This window comes from Leptonychotes weddellii, chromosome 10, assembly GCF_054177405.1.
Source record: "Leptonychotes weddellii isolate Sample4059 chromosome 10, ASM5417740v2, whole genome shotgun sequence".
Lineage (NCBI taxonomy): Eukaryota > Metazoa > Chordata > Mammalia > Carnivora > Phocidae > Leptonychotes > Leptonychotes weddellii.
The window spans coordinates 57984347-57990346 of NC_138378.1; the positions used below are offsets into that span (position 1 = coordinate 57984347).

The 6000-nt window shown below is 38.5% G+C and overlaps 2 long non-coding RNA genes across 2 annotated transcripts in view; one reads left to right on the plus strand and one right to left on the minus strand.

Annotated features, from left to right (window-relative positions):
• The window catches only part of LOC145723892 (uncharacterized), a 291096-nt gene that overhangs the window by 8513 nt on the left and 276583 nt on the right, over positions 1-6000 (minus strand). The gene's annotated exons all lie outside the window — the stretch shown is intronic.
• LOC145723893 (uncharacterized) overlaps positions 3676-6000 on the plus strand; it is a 26840-nt gene continuing 24515 nt past the window's right edge. Inside the window, exon 1 of the long non-coding RNA XR_014149279.1 lies at positions 3676-3722. This is a non-coding gene — a long non-coding RNA (uncharacterized LOC145723893). The remainder of the gene's footprint in view (positions 3723-6000) is intronic.

Consider the following 6000-nt stretch of genomic DNA (forward strand, 5'->3'; position numbering starts at 1 on the left):
AATCTGGACCCTGGGCTGATAATTTGACCAAGACTTCCTGTTTCCTTGCTTGATAATTTAATCTGGCACTATAATGAAGTAGACAAAACCTAGGCTTTGCAGTCACACAGCCTTGGGTTTACATGCTGACTGTACCACTAACTGTGGTCGGATTTGGGTAATGCACCTCTCTGAGGATCAATTTCCTTTTTGGTATAATGAGGATATTAATACCCACCTCAAAATATTATGATTGAAAGTAGAGAGAGGTAATGGTTACACATTGTGTCACTGAATTCTACATTTAAAAAAGTTTAAAATGGGAAATTTTATGTTATGTGTACTTTACCACAATTGTTAAAAAAAAAAAGAAGAAGAAATATGGTTGTAAAAATTAGCCTATAGCACACACATTGCAATGCCCGGCACATAGTAGGCCCTCAACATATAGTAACTGTATGGCATAGAATATTTTATGTTGCAAGTACCAAAAAAGCACAACTCAAACTGGTTTAAACACGGGAATGTTCGTGAAACCGAAAAGTCCAGAGGTAGGGTAGGCTTTTGTCGATTAGTTTATTTCACTAAGGATTGTTTAAGTCTTTAGTCACTAAGAGTTCAGTTTCTTTCCATCTTTCCACTCTGCCTTTTGCATTGCCAACTTTATCCTAAAACCAGCAACTCGTGATCACAAGGTGGCCTACCTATGGTTCCAAAAAAATACAGGTTCCCTCATCCACATCTAGGGAGAATGACTTGGTCCCAGCAGCCTAGCAAGTATCCTGATATTCACTTGCTTAAGTCACATGCCTGCCCTGGGAACCAAAAGTTGTGCATGGGATGATGGAATGTGATGGTTGGTTTAAACCAACCAGGCAGCAGGTCAGCTTCCCCGAAAGCACATGGGCTGCATAGGGAGAGGTGGATTCCTCAAATGACAATCAAGAGACTGTGGGGGAGAGAAGGCAGAGCTGAGACACTAAGGAGACAACCAACAAAAGTCCATTTTTGTAGCTATTATCATTATTATTGGCTTTCTTGGCCCTTAGCCCTTGGCTCTTGGCTATTTCTTTGAAAATCATTAAAAAAAAAAAAAAACCTAAGATCTTATTTTGAGTAAGTGTATTCTTTCTAGCGAAGAAAGATCAATAAGTATAAAGGTAAGTTTAATGTAACTGGCTATTAGGCATCTGGAACACCAGCCAAACAAGCAGCAAAATGCATTGAATAAAGAGGTTTATCGGGAATGAATGTCAGAGATGGAGAGCAAGGAGGAAGCTAGAGAGATGGTAACTTGCCGAAGTGCCAACCCCAAAGGGTGAGATTAGTTACTGGCCTATTCTTCACTGGTGCCAGGTTAGAAGCCATGACCTGGGTCAGGACAAAAGGGGTGTTCCCCAAAGCAGAGTTGACAGAAGAAAAATCTAATTAAAACCCCATTTTTACCGTTCTGCGTGTGCTTTTGCAGCCACCACCTGCCCGTCTCTGAGATTCCTCTCTGTTTGAACCAGCCCCCATCTAATGACTCACTGATCTCTGCCAATTTTATTTCTGTCCCTTCTGCCAAGAAGGCTCTTCAGTATCCTTTTGCTGCATTTCATCTGGCTAATTTCTACTCATTGGTTAAGACTTTACACTGTGTCTTTTCTTCCCAGTCAGGACTCCCCACTGTTTCACACCCCAAAACCTGGACCTCCACACCAAGGCCCCTTCTCCAGTTGTGTAGTGACCGCTGCCCCACCTCCCGCCCCCAAGACACACTCCACAGGCTGATGCAGGTAATCCTGTTTGGTACTCCCTCCCTGTAATCAATAGCCAGTGGCTTAATGATTTGTTTTCTTGTCTGGTCCCAACCCCTGACGACTCTCCCCACCCCACGTTAAGGCTTCTGAAGAGTAGGGACTTTATCTTAGTCATCTTGGGGTCCATGATGTCCCGCACAATGGCTGGCACATAGTAGGAGTTTAATGAATGAAAGAGGCAATACCTTCAGTTGCCATCTGATATCTTCTTACCCAGGACTTAAAAAATAGGACACATAAAAACCAAAGTGTTCTCTCTACCTAGATAGAAGTTGGGAATGAGGAATATGGAGCCACAGAGATTTTTCGCAGGAGTTTGAAAGTGGTGAAGGCAGAATCAAAATTTTCAAGAAAATCCAGAATATCTCTTTTCCTTTTCTGTTCTCTATCTTCAAACACTGTTCCCACTCCCAAACTGTTAAAAGGTATTTATTTTTCCTGTTTAGTCACATAGTGTTCACAATTTTTTTAAAGATTTTATTTATTTATTCATAAGAGAGAGAGAGAGAGAGAGGCAGAGGGAGAAGCAGGCTCCCCACTGAGCAGGAAGCCCAATGCGGGACTCGATCCCAGGACCCTGGGATCATGACCTGAGCCGAAGGCAGACGCTTAACCATCTGAGCCACCCAGGCACCCAGTGTTCACAATTTTTATGTTGTTTTTTTTTTTCCCCAGAGAATAAGGATGTGATTATTACATGAAAGTGACCATTATAATAGTTCAGACTTCTAAACACTGGTTATTGGCATCTACAGAGTGAAGCAAGCCACCTGAACAAAATACCAGGTACTCAGTAAACTTACTGAAATACCTCATTCTGGTTACAGAGAGCTCATATGACCTTTATGTAAGGAATTTGTTGACTGTTTAATTTATTTTTCCATTTTGAAACAGAGATTCATCCATTATAGGAAAGGAGCCAATTATTGGGTAAACGCAGTAACACCTAATGACTATACCCTCTGGTATTTAGTCTCAAAACATTTTGCATTTCTTAGCATACAGAATTAAAAGTATTTTAGCATTACACTAAAATGAGATTAAATATAATTTTTAATGTTCCGGGAGGTAGACCACTCAGCCCTGTTTCTCAAGCAGGCTAGCCGGTAGGTCTCGTGCTTTGCCTGGTGGTTAGGTTTTGACAAGAACCTGAGGGAAGAAGTTATAGAACTGAGGGCTCACCTTGACAACTTCTTGTTGGTTTCTGGTTATTTGGGATTATTTGGAGGCACAGCCAGCCACAGGCAAGTTTCCTAATGTAATGTAATGTGTCTTTAGGCAGCATTCCTGCATGACCCATGACTGCTTTCAAGCCCCCTTCTCCCTACTCTTGGTGTCCTTCCTGCCAGGTCCTCATGATCTCATGCCTTTCTGACCAGAGCAGAGGTCCAGACCATGCTGTTCCTACATAATGACCCACATGTATTTTTTATTTTTTTAATTATTTTTTTTTAAGATTTTTATTTATTTATTTGACAGAGAGAGACACAGCGAGAGAGGGAACACAAGCAGGGGGAGTGGGAGAGGGAGAAGCAGGCTTCCGGCCGAGCAGGGAGCCCGATGCGGGGCTCGATCCCAGGACCCTGAGATCATGACCTGAGCCGAAGGCAGACGCTCAACGACGGAGCCACCCAGGCGCCCCAGTGACCCACATGTATACCTTTCTCTGACTCCCGTCACTCTCCAAGGCGTCCCATAAGAGTTATAATAACTTTCTTATTTTAAAGTACACTTCAAAAAATCACATTTTAGTGTTTTCTCAATTCTAAGACATACTCCCCCCTGCCCAACACACATATTTTGGTGTTTATAAGATTAGAATTAATTTCACATTCTTTTTCTTTTATCTCCTAAAAAAGTGGTTACTACACTTTTGGTCATTTCTACAATCAAAAGTGTCTTCGAATTGGAGAGCTGTAGTATGAACATACTTCACAGGAGGTAAGTTTTTTTTGAGCCCGGTATTGTGGTATGTGGAGACTGGTACTATCACACATCTAATTCAAGCAGGAAAAGGACTTTAGAGCAGGAATATATGAATAGTTTAGACAAAACAAACTAGTTAGTTGGTCACCTGGACTAATTGTTGTCCAGATAATTATCTTAACCCTCCTCACCCCTTTACATTGCCTCATTTGGGAATTGGAAGCTAAGAAAATGTGAAGCTAAATGTCTGTATCATATAAAAGATAGGGATCATAAACTTTCCTTCTGTACAAATCATTCTAAAGCCATTAGTATCGAATAAGAGGCTAGGGTTATGAACAGAACTCTCCAGAACTTTTCCATATGGATGACCAGTTATCTCAAACTACCCCTAAGGTCTTCCCTGAAATGACTGTAACTTGATCTCATCTATCCTTGCTAAGGAGGCAATGACTGTTTGGTCACTGGTCTGTGGAGGGGGCAGACTGTCAACATAACCATGAACACACATGGCTCCTGCCTTGGGTCGAATATTCAGAGATATCTGAGCCCCATTTACGATACTGAGCAAAAATACACAATATTTTCCTAAAATATATAGAGGAAGACAATTATAAGTTAAAAAAATTTTTTTCCTAGGTATTCCCTGCCAAACCATCTTAGTTGTTAAAATAAAGAATAAAATGGAAATTCTGAGAGCATGCTTGTCCCTAACATTTGCAGTACAAGAGTGCAAGGAGAGGGCTATATACGATAGGTCCAACTCATTAAGTTGTAAATTAAGGTAAAAAAACCATTAAATAAAGGTGTTCTATCCACCTTCCCTAACAAATATACCTTTATTATGACAAAAAAGTTTTAATGTATAAAGCAATGGTTTTTATGACTAAAAGTCAGTTAAACAGCAAAAAAGACTGGACTTAATTATTATTATACATTTGGGTGTTGATGGGCTTGTGATGTTTGGATGAGTAATGAGATAAAGATGTATATAAGTCATAAATTACCACATATTTATTTTGTGTTTTTTTCCAGGAAAACCCTAATTATAATGTTATAATCCACATAGTTTGAGTTCTGTTGACACCAATAACAAAACTTTTCCTAAATCAATGTACTTTTTAGCTTTTTGTTTAACTTTTTATTATGGAAATTTAAAAACATTTACAAATAAACATTTACAAATGTAGATACAGAGTATAAAGAACTCCACTGTACCTGTCATCCAGCCTCAATAATTATTCACTCTTAGTCAGTCTTGCCTCATCCATACTCCCCAACTCTCTATATCCAATTATTTTGAAGCAAATCCTAGATATCCTGTCATTTTATACATAATATATCAATATGCATCTCTAGAAGAAAGGACCTCTTAAAAAATTAACCTTAATACTATTTTCATATGAAGAAAGTAATTCCTTAATATTAGATGTTTTAAAAATTTGTTTTGAGGGGCGCCTCGGTGGCTCAGTCAGTTAAGCATCTGCCTTCGGCTCGGGTCATGATCCCAGAGTCCTGGGATCGAGCCCCACATTGGGCTCCCTGCTCAGTGGGGAGTCTGCTTCTCCCTCTCCCTCTGTCTGCCGCTTCCCCTGCTTGTGCTCTTTCTCTCTGTCAAATAAATAAATAAAATCTTTTTAAAAATTTTGCTTTGATAGAATTGGAGAAATTTAGTTCTGCTGAGGCAGTAGCAACTAAAATTGTCAATAAAATTTCTTTGGAAGCGAAACACAAATTTTACATATCATGTTCAAACATTTTAATGGGGTTGCTCTAATGACTATTATCATAGAAAACACCACAAAATTTTAATTTTATCATAAAAATTCTATCATTTATACTTTTTCCCACCAGCCTATAAGCAATATCTATATCCATACAGTGTTATATCTTCTTTCAACTTTTTCCATGCTGAGATATAAAGCAAAGCAAAAAGAAAAATATGTGGTTCAGTTTGTTCAAATCTCTCTTCATAGGGGACCATACCTCTACCTATAATGGAATATACATATGACATATAAATATTACATATACCTATAATAGAAAATAGCATGTATCTCTCTAAATATAGATATATAATATATAGTTATGTAGTTGTATACAAATAACTTAATAATTATACAAACATTTTTATTTCCTCTTCCAATTTTCTGTCATTTTATTGGACTATCATTTTTGTTGTACTAGTCACATTTAGCATATTTCTATTTAGAAAAATCATTTTCTCTAAAAATTTAAAAAGTATTTTAAATTATTTAAAAAGTGAAATGGGGGGCACGTGGGTGGCTCAGTC